Source organism: Maniola hyperantus, chromosome 3 (genome assembly GCF_902806685.2).
Source record: "Maniola hyperantus chromosome 3, iAphHyp1.2, whole genome shotgun sequence".
Lineage (NCBI taxonomy): Eukaryota > Metazoa > Arthropoda > Insecta > Lepidoptera > Nymphalidae > Maniola > Maniola hyperantus.
This window is the reverse complement of record NC_048538.1, coordinates 12,690,767-12,702,435: the sequence shown is the minus strand read 5'-3', so window position 1 is coordinate 12,702,435 and position 11,669 is coordinate 12,690,767.

Here is an 11,669-nt window from a genome sequence, read left to right as displayed (position 1 = left end):
GGGGACCAATGAAGTCCCTACACACCGTCTGAGGCGCACCAGGAACACAAAGGTGCGCCTTCCGACTCGAGGACTGGTTTCTTTACGGGCGATAGACTGGTAATTATTTACCCTGTGCCAGCCCTGAATAACAGGCCAACTAGAATTGCTAACTCTCGCTGAAAACAGTACCGTAGGTACAATACATGTCGATGGAAAACAGCAACTCATGCTGTTCAACAAAAATCATAGCAAGTAAGTACATTTATAGCAAATTAAAACGACCTCGGCTGCCAGTCAAGCTATCTTCGATCTGCAAACATTTAGCTTGAAATTTGTTTGTACAATGTCCAGGCAGAGAATACATAATATAATTAGTAGTAAAACGTAGATAGTGAAAAGAATATTAAATTAGATGATGGATTTAGGTGTCTTAACTATTTCGTGGGAACGCTTGGGAAAGTAGCCTATGCTCCAGCTCCAGGATGCAAGCTATCGCTTTACAAAATTTTGCCAAAATCGATTAAATGCATGGGCCTTTAAAACTCTCGTGGGAACTCTTTGATTTTCCGAGGCAAATAGTAGCCTATATTCGTCTTCGGGATGTAAGCTACATTTCTGTACCAAATTTCGTTAAAACTAGTTAAACAGCTGGATCGTAAACAGCTTGTAGACATACAGACGAATAGAGAGACACACTTGCACATTTATTGCATATTAATATGGATTATTATTCTTAACATTTTTTTATATCTTGGACACAGATGAATCAATTTTAGGAATGATTTCATTTAGATTTAACAAGTTATTTGAAAAACATTTCAAGTTATAAATAAAAAGCTCTTCTTATTTTTTGATAAATAAATACAGAGCTTCAACCATCGTTGAATTCGATGAATAAGTAGAATGTAGAAATTTCTAGGTTATTCTACATGCAAAGATATGCAGATTACCTCACAATTTTTCTTTCTTGAAAGGAACGGGTGCGGTTACCTATAACAGTCAAAGAACTTTATTCAAAGCCAACGGTATCTGCCCTACAATTTTCTACAGCATGATGTAGCAAAAACGCCGGTAATTTACACACGCAAATAGCCCATCACGGGTAAAGGTAATCTGTTTTAATTTTGGTGAAAAGGAACTCACATTTGCGGAGCAACCCCGACTGGTCAACTGTAATAGCTCATTTTCAGCACGTCATAATTTTGTGAAAGTACTATTTTGATATTTTGGCTGAATTGGTCCGTGTTGCAATAACAGTAACCGTTCCACAGCATGAATACAATGTTAACATTATATAAAGTATGTGTTGAAAGAATTGCTAAACAAGAGCACACCAAGGGAATTTGTTTTATCCGGTAAAAAGTTTGCTTATATTCTAGACATCGTGACTACATACAAGACTAAAATTCTACACAATTATTTTCAACGTAAACCTTATATACCTACTGATAAAAATTATCAAGTTTATATCCGTTATATAAAACTTTGCTACTAAAGGTTAAAAAATTTGCATAGTTGAATTATATTGATCCAAAAGAAAATACAAACTTGCATAAAAAAGAGCTTTAATAAAGAAAGCTTTTTCTAACAGTGCGAACTGCGAATTCGTGTACGGGGCGTTGGTGAACTTTCAACTTTTAGTCGCTTATGTATATGTAGCGCTGGATCTCCCCTACCTGCCCCCATAGGGAGGAGGCGCTTTCCGTACTTGGAGCGAATATTTACAGCGCAACCTAAATATAGCGTGCCGCTGCTCAGCTGGCACGGTGGGAGAGAGAGGGAGGCAGGTGGGTAAACATACCCCTCTGCTCTCCGGCTCTGACGGAAGGCCATTCTAGCGGTTGCTTCGGAGGTGAGCAGACGTCCCTATTATATGCAGAAGTTGAATCGCGACCATGACCCTTTGTGGTATAGGGGTGGACGTTCGCGGTTGCTATATATAAGCTTTATCAAGGTTGCAAAACCAAGATTATAAACACTGGGTAGGAACTTTATAACTCTTTACATTACCTGCTAAAATGAAACATATTTAAAGATGGTAGAGGCTATGAAACGTCTACAGGAATTGGAACAACATTTACATATTTTATGAAGTCCCTTTTCCTTTAATATTCTATAGAAAAGAGTCCAACATCAAAGTGTATATTTCAAATTCTCGTCTTTGAAATTCAGGGGTGCTTTTCATTGCAAACGTGACCTAGTATTACTTTGAAGGAAATATTTTGCCTACGCTTGCTCGGTTCCGGAAATCAGTATGACACATTTAATCTTTTTATGCAATTCAAAAGAGTTCCCATTTGATTCTTAACCGTACACATTCAACTCTTTCCTATAGATGGAATATTTGAATAGAGATCCGTTAATATTGCAGCATGTTTTCAGGTTTTTCAATGATAAAGCAAATGTACCTATCTAATACCTACTTCGTGAAGGTTTTAATTTGGAATTTGGGATCAAAATGAAAGAATTCGATATTTTACAGTACCTATTGTGGAATAATTATTGCTTTCCACTACAACTAAGATTCCGTAACGAAAAGTAGACTAGACTTGTTTACGAAAATCCGATCCAAGTTTCGTGATCTGTGAATCCGATTTTGATGAATCGGTCCAGTTGTTTTGAAGATAAGCCGAAAAACAAGTGTTTAAATCCATTAATAACCATAAATTAATGACCTTTTAAAATTCAGTTAACTTGAAACGCAGATGGGCACGTCAAATTAATTTACTGTTTATACATAGTTTTTTTTTATAATTTACAGAAGTAGTCTTTTGTAAATTGCGCTGAAAATTTAAAACATTAAATAAAATTCTGTTAAACTATATTCCGTAAAGTGGGAATTAATTTCTAACAAAGCTTTGTTTGTTGGGACCGTACATTTTGAAAGGTATATTTATTTAGGTATAAATAGCAATTCTAAATTGTATATAAACGAAAATTAAAAATATACAAGAGTTTAAAATACTTATAGTAGGTAATAACTTTTGGAGCTGTCAATGTTGGTTAGAGACACATATTTTGCGCGTATAGAAGGCTAGGTAAGCATCGTAGCAGGCGTAGCGTTGTAGCGGCCGCGGCGTAGCGACGTAGAGGGGGCACATTGGGCACGGGAGAGAGGGGGCGGAGCTGCATCGATCCGCGGGCCGTGACCTTGACCCGGCCGCGTTCCCGGATGTGCCCCTCGCCTAGTTGCGCCATTGTCGCTTTATACAACTCCTAGCTTTTATTAGCTTCGAGTTTTATTTCGCTCGCTTTGGAGCTATTGCTGATTGCAGTTAAAATGAAATTAATATTTATTTCGTGTGGTTTCCTTTTCTTTATAATATGTAATCTAGCTCTTGACTGAAATAACACCTTCATTTAGTCTATGAGGAAACACACTTGCTAATAGATAAAATGACCATTAGGGATGATTTATGCCAGCACGTGGCGGGCGTAGGCCGTGCCACGTACGACGCGTGAATGAGGCACGGATTCAAAACATCACGAACATTTTAAACTTATCAAGCAGTTAATGCTTCACCGTGTGGCGTGCCTGCACGCGCTGGCTCTCTCTCTATACCTCCTAACCGGTTTTTTGAACTATGTGCTTTGCCCATTGCCCAGTGGCAATGGGCAGGGACGTTACGTTTGTCTATAAATCATTTATTCATATTAAGAATCTAGAGTAAGTATATAATCTATGTGGTAGGTATTTACTGATAAAATTACTTTAATTAATCTTCCTTTGGCAACTTCACATCATCTACTCATAAGAACTGACGAACGGAATGGAATTTTCCTCTTCTTAATAAGGTTTTATAATTAAAGCTCAGGCGTACGTTACGGCTTATAAAATCTGCTATCGTCGCGACCGTTGTGGCTGTGAAAACTTCGTTATACATATTATAATAGCTATGTGATAGTACAACGTTGACTTTGTTTGCGGATTAAGTGTTTTATTAACGTGTTTTTTTCACTTTATATATTTCTTTTCTGCTACGGAACGATCCACCGCATCGTTATCTTATGAAAATCACCCACTTTTAATTGATCAATGAAAGAAAGAAGTTACAACGCTGAGAAAGAGATAATCAGTACCCTTATTATAAATGCGGAAGTGTGTTTGTTTGTTGGTTTGCTGGTTTATTGGTTTGTTGCTTTGTTGGTTTGTAGGTTTGTCCTTCAATCACGTCACAACGGTGCAACGGATTGACGTGATTTTAGGTGACGTGACGTGCATGGGTATAGATAAAGACCTGGAGAGTGATATAGGCTACTTTTTATCCCGGAAAATCAAAGAGTTCCCACGGGATTTTTAAAAAACATAATCCCACAATCATAAAGTTCAATGCAGACTAAGCGCAGTGTGTTGTATCCGTAGCGGCGCAGATAAAAACGCATTGAGACGGATGCACGTGTAAATCGAGACAGCTAGTTGCATTTGTCTTACGACAAAAGTGCCTTGAGACCCGCGCGTGTTCCACAGAATGAGTTGGTAGCAACTGGCGGCATTGCCCCGTCCCGTCACAGACATCAGCGGGATCATTTTGCATACCGTCATCTATGGCACACGCTAGCAACCGATTGGCGCGGTGGCAGTGTGTTAATGAATAAGGGATGATTTATGCTAGACCGTGCCGTGCCGGGCCCGAGGTACCAGATTGGGAATTTGTATGAGGTCACATGAGATTGTGCCGTGTCCGAGTTATCCGAGCCTCGTCTGTGTTATGTTTCTTTATACAAAATTGCAATCCGTGGACCGTCCGAGCGTCGGACGTGCCTCGGACGTGGCACGGCTTGGGCCTGGCACGGTCTAACATAAATCATCCTTATACCAATAAGAACCACACTTTTGCATCTTTTATATCAGTAGTGACACCTGTACCCAACGTGTATTTTATTTGAACTGTGTGAGGAATTACGAATATAGTATGTACCTACTCATTTACTTACAAATAGGTTTCTATTCAATCTACTAAAGAGATGTTATTATATAAGTAGTTTTCTACCGCCCGATAAAGATTTATTGAATTTGCTCTCGAACACGTTCCTGGTAGCTGTATATGATTTGTCATTTCCACTTTTGATTCGTTGCAATATTTCATTTTTAGGTTTGAAAAATTCATAGTTCATTTTACAAATCAGATAAATTGGGACACTATGACACCACTATACTTTTTAATAATGCTTTTTGAGGCCTCAGCAATAGTTCAACGTTTGGAAATCGAACTTCAATGCATAAAGTTAGTGTGATGAGTTTTTGCTGCAGCATGTCTATCTATACGTAATTGCCTATTACGAATCGTTCTCAACCATCACTGGCGCAAATGTCTCCAAGACAATTTTAAAATCATCTAGCATAGACGTCAAAACCCAAATGATAACAGTTAGTTTATAAGTTTATACACAAGACATTATTATAGATTAGTTAATACCGTTATTGTGAAGAAATAACATTTCCATTTTTAATTTCACCTTCATGAATATCGCATTAGCATAAGAGCAGTTCATACTTTATTCTGCTAGCGCTGTGGGCTTGGGCTGTGATAAATTTTAGACACGTCCAAAAATCTACGGATGTTCGAAACCGCAGACGGGAGATTTTGGACTGTATTTTTTATACATAAAAATAAAGCGTGGTTTATACAGATGTGCCATGTGACAGAGACCTGGCTGTGCCATATAGTCTTTATACTCGATATGCCAGGGCGACGACAGTGCCAGGTCCGCTGTGTTATCTTCTCCTATATGTATTTAATCTACTAGACACTCGCCCCGGCTTCGCACAGGTGCGAATTACTTATGAAGGAAATGAGAAGTCTGTTGAAGTTTTCATAAAAATATTTCATGGATTTTCCAAAAAAAAAAATACATACAAACCTTGTCTTAACAATAATTCCAAACGCAAAAAATAGCCAGGTTGGTCGATCCGTTTTCATATTTGATATATACGGTAATTGGTTATTATATTATTATGAACTGTGGGCTTCTAAATAAACGATCACAAGCTAACTGTAGCCTGTGAAACATTCATCGGTATGGTTTTAATTTTTAGGCATTTCATAAGTTTAGGTATTCTAAAAGCCCCGGACGTACATTAAAGAAAGACTTGGCGAATTATTTATAACTAGATCTCTTAAAAATGCTCCGCTGGGTGAGCTTTCCATTTTTCAGTGTTAAATTACGTAAAAAGTTGGACCAGAGGTTCTCTTATTATGTTATCTTGGGGAAGAAACTATGTTATGCTTCTTTTTATACAAAACTAGCAGACCCACCCCAGCTTCACTCGGGTGGGAATTGTGAAAATCTATTCTTAGTGGAGGATCTACGGTTCCTGAGATTTCAGTTGTACATTGACACTAACTTACATCAGTCAGTTTTTCCTTTCATATATATATATCATCATCATCAACCGATAGACGTCCACTGCTAGACATAGGTCCTTTGTAGGGACTTTCACTCCACGTCGCCGGGATCCAGAGGCTCTCTGCAACTCGGCTCTCCACTTAGTGGGGGACTTCCAAGTCGCTTCCAAGATCGCTTTTCTAACACCTTGTGACCCCAACGTCTATCTGTTTTTCGAATTAAGTATTTGCTTTGCTTATTGCCACTTCAGCTTCACAATCAGTTGAGCTATGCCACTTTTTCTGATTCTTCTATGGATCTCGACATTTATGACTTGATCACGTAGAGAAACTCCAAACATATCACAGCTCTTGCCATCGCCCACTGAGCGACTCATAGTTAGCGATCATCTCTTGGATCGATATGGTAGTATGTATATTTAGATATAATTGACTTCCATCGTTAACATTATGCAAATCTAACGATGGGATTTATGCCATGATTTTAAATGTTACTAACGTAAAGCTACTGCTACGACCGAGCTACGACGTCAATATGACGTGCATTCTCATACTAATCTATGCTAATGAATACAATCTGGCCTGTGGGCTGTGAGGGGACCCTGGTAGAATAGCGAATGCTAATACCACGATTGTGTATAATATGCGGTTACTCGCTCGTAGTTTTAGTTACTGTGGATACAACGGCATTTGAGATGGATATTTAGATGTGTGATTTTGTGCAAAAAAAAATTATATGCATCGATTTGAAATTCTAAAAAATTCATCATCACGATTAACCTCTATAACAGACGCAGGTAGAAACATTTTTGTGGTTTATATTATATATTAAGATTCTGAAGTTTTAAGGTCAATTCAAATCGTACCTACTGGCAAAAACTCAATAACATCTACTACATAATTGAAAATCTTTTCTTTTCCCATACTTATTCCTATGGGATACCTACCATTTTTACAATTTCCATTTATTTCATACGTTCCGGATATTCCTTCTTGGAACTTGTTTTTCCGGCACAAAAATATGTCCTTCCCCGGGGCGCAGGCTATCTATGTACTAAATTTAATAAAAAAACTGGTTAATCGGAAAAGCTAGCAGACAGGCAGATAGACAAACTTTCGAATTTATAATATTAAGTGTGGGTTATAACTTTTTTTTTTTTTTCTACCATAAAGCACCATTATAAAATGGTAGCTTTATTGCTACTACCATCTAGCCTATGGGCTAATAAGTAATATTATTCTAGCTTAAACTTTTACTTATGATTAATTTTTAAATCTAATTTCCAGTCCGGTAACTGTCCTTAGTTTATTCTAACACGTACTTACAGTTCACTATGTTCTTGTGACCTAGAAAAATAAAGTAGCACAAGCACTGTTACACAAACGCTGCACTTATGTACTTTTTAACACTAATTCGAACGGCTTGGTTCTTTTGAGCCTCCTTTTTTTTTTTTTTTTTTTTTTTTTGTAAAGCACTGTCACCAGTACTTTACTACCATTACAATCTAGCCTATGAAAGAGGCTAATAAGCAATATTATATTAACCTAAACTTATAAACGTACTTATACCTAAGAATCTGTCCATTGACTTAGCTTAGTTTATAGTTAAGATACCTTATTGGAAGACACTTTGTTCTTGTGTTCTTTAAATTGCACTAGCACTATGCTTTCACTTTGTTCGTGTGATCTTTGATTTGCACTAGTACTACACTTTCACTATAACTACACTAGCTCAAAAGGCTTAGTCCTCTTAAGTCTACGTATTATCCTCCTTTTGATGTCCATGTTATCTAGAAGCTTCACAGCCTCCAAATTAACATGATGGCGAAGTCGATGTTGGTGAGCTTCTGCGTACTTTTGGATGATTTTGTTTACGAACTCTATCTTAAGGTCCCTGTGGAGATCGTGATTTCTTACATACCAGGGTGCATTTGTTATTTCCCTGAGTACTTTGTTCTGGAATCTCTGTATTACTTGAACATTGGTCGGTTTAGTACACCCCCAGAGTTGTATACCATACGTCCATACAGGCATCAGAACTTGCTTGTATAGCATAAGTTTATTATGTAATGAGAGCGTTGAATGCCTTCCAAGCAGCCAATACATTTTTTTGTAGCGTAATTCTAACTCCTCACGTTTCTTTTTAACATGAGCTTTCCATCGAAGCTTTGTGTCTAGCTTCATTCCCAAGTACTTCGCTGTATTTACGTAGGGAATAAGTTGCCGATTTAGATAAATTGAGTGATATTTTGGTAACTTATTGGTAAAATCTATATGCATAGATTTCGACTCGTTTAGCTTAATTCGCCACTTTATAGTCCAATCGTTGACTTTATTTATGGCAGCTTGAACTTTTTCTACTGCTTCTTCGTGACTTTCTCCAGTTGCTATTATGGCAGTATCATCAGCGAATGTTGCAATAGTGTTATTTTCTAGTGCTGGAATATCACAGGTGTATAATAAGTACAGGACCGGACCTAAGACACTTCCTTGTGGTACCCCAGCTTTAATTTCCTTGAGTTCAGAATACGCATCTTCTTGACGAACTCTAAACCACCTATTTGAGATGTATGATTCAAGAATATCAGCAAATGACTTTGGTAGCATATTTCTGAGTTTATAGATAAGCCCTTCGTGCCACACTTTATCGAAAGCTTGCGCTACGTCTAAAAAGACTGTAGAACACACTTTCTTATTTTCTAATGATTTCTCTATTATGTCAGTAATTCTGTGGACTTGATCTATCGTTGAATGTTTTTCACGGAATCCAAATTGGTGATCTGGTATTAATTTTCTCTCCTCTAGTATAGGTTTTAGTCTCTTGAGTAACAGTTTTTCAAATAATTTTGAAATAACTGGTAATAAAGAGATTGGTCTGTATGACGTTGTTTCATGGGGTGGTTTCCCCGGTTTAGCGATCATAATAACTTCAGCAACTTTCCATAACTCAGGTACATGTCTCAGTCTAAATGATGCATTTATGAGATTGGTAAGTTTCACTAAAGCTTTCCGAGGTAGGTTTTTTAAAATTTCTCCGGTAATGAGATCATATCCTGCAGATTTTTTTTTGCTTAAATTGAACTTTATTTCTTCAGTTACTTCCTTTGGTGTCACAAGTCTGATATTTTGCAGATCATCTTGTCTTTCTTCATTCTCACTGAAATCAATTGTATGGCCCTCATTTGGTTGGAATATATCTTCCAGATGCTGAGCGAATCTATTAGCTTTTTGAATGTTATTGATAGCCCATTTTCCATTTGATTCTTTAATAGGTGGTATATGTGTGATGGGTCTTTTTAGATTACCTGTTACTTTCCAAAGAGAATAGTCAGTTTCTCGGTCATTGGTCAAGCTTCGTAGGTAATCATTTAACTTAGTGTCATTATGACTTTTGATTGCTTTCTTGATTGTTTTCGCAAGTTTGTTCAGTATTCTTTTGTCTTGTGGTGATCTCGAAGCATGCCATTTTTTTCTCTGCTTTCTCTTTGTTCTAATGAGGTGTATAATTTCCTTAGGATAGGTGGTACCCTTACTCCATTTTTTTATCGATGGCGCATTATTCCAGGCTGATTTTTGTATGTCTGTTATAAATTTAGCTACTTCCATATTGAGCTGGTCTTGGCATTTTAAGGGGACCTTTAGGTTTATAGTACTGTCTAACTCTATTTTAAAGCTTTCCCAGTCTGTATTGTTATTCACTAGAGTTATCTTGGTTTCTTTGAATGCAATGTTATGTTTATTTAATATTAACAATATTGGTGAATGGTCCGAATTCATGTCGTATTTTCCTTCAATATTTAGGTACCTTGGTGAGATGTTCTTAGATATAAAAAAGTCTATCAGATCTGGGGTTTTTGAGGATCAGTAGGCCAATAGGTCGGCATACCTGTACTGATCACGTCGCATCCCAAGTCTTTGATCGCACTCAGCAATTCTTTACCTTTTGTTGTTGTTAGTCTAGAGCCCCAGAAAATATTTTTGGCGTTAAAATCTCCACCAATTATAAATCTGTGTCCATATTGTTTCAAGAAACTTAAGTATTCATATTTTTTTAGAGAATGCCTTGGTGGGCAGTATATGGCTACAATTGTAATTGGGTATCGTTCTGTTTTAATATTTACTGCCACTGCTTGGATTTCAAACTCTTCATATTTACTTTCTTCGTAGTGATAAATACTCTCTTTTATTATAACAGCACTACCTCCTCTGGCTGAATTATCAGGATGTAGGGCGTGATATACTTTATATCCATTAAATTTGATGTAGGATTCTTTTGTGAAATGTGTTTCGGAGATCAAACATATGTCGATATTTTCAGTATCTAGGACTACTTGTAGCTCATGTTGATGTTGGAATAGTCCATTAGAATTCCATGCCAATATTTTTAGTTCTTTTTCCATTATTTGGTTTTAAAAGGGGCTTTGTTAGTGCCATTTTCAAGTTTTCGCAGGCGATCATCGAATGATGACATAAATTTCAAGATCTCGTCTAGTTTATTTAAGGTAGGATCGCTCGTGTTATTACTGTTAGACATTTTGTTTGAGGCTACTTGTGCATATGTTACCTTTTTACTAGGATTTTCTTTGTTAATTTCGGGATGTCGCACATTCTTAGCAACTGGAGTTTGTTTTGTAATATCACTTGTTGCTTGAGTGTTTTGAGAAGATGGTTTTTTGTATTTCCTGTTCCTGATGGATTGCATTTCCTTGGCTACTATGCAGCCTCTATAGTTAGCTGGATGAGCTTCCCCACAGTGTACACATTTAGGTTTCTGCTCAGCTGGTTTTTTGCATTCAACACTTAGATGTTTTCCAGTGCATTTGACACATCTTGGCTCTTATTATCTTATAACTGTTATTATTTAATACACCATTTGGGTGGAAAATATTCGACTAAAACAGGTTTTTTCTTTCTAATAGTATAACAATTGTAATAGTACTTTGGGTAGTCGCCAAGCCTTAGTCGCGAATACTTGCAAAAACGTTAACATAAGAAGTTAACACTCAATATTAAGTACCTACTTCTGCTTCCTGTTTTTAAAAATAATGCTACTTTTATTTTGTTAACATTTTTCCTTTATATAAATACAACAATAGTATGTCCCTTTGTAGTGATTTGAATACTACCTCGCAAGTAAGTACCTACCTACTTCAAAGTTCGATACCAGATGGGTTCATATTCTGAAATTTCAATTTGAATACGAAAATTTCCATGAAATAATATCATGAAAATATGTGGTATATTTTTGAGAAGTCGTAAATAAAAAAAATTGCACGTATATATTACATGTAATATGTACCCGAATCAAATAAGGACTAACATCCGTATTGTTCAATAGAA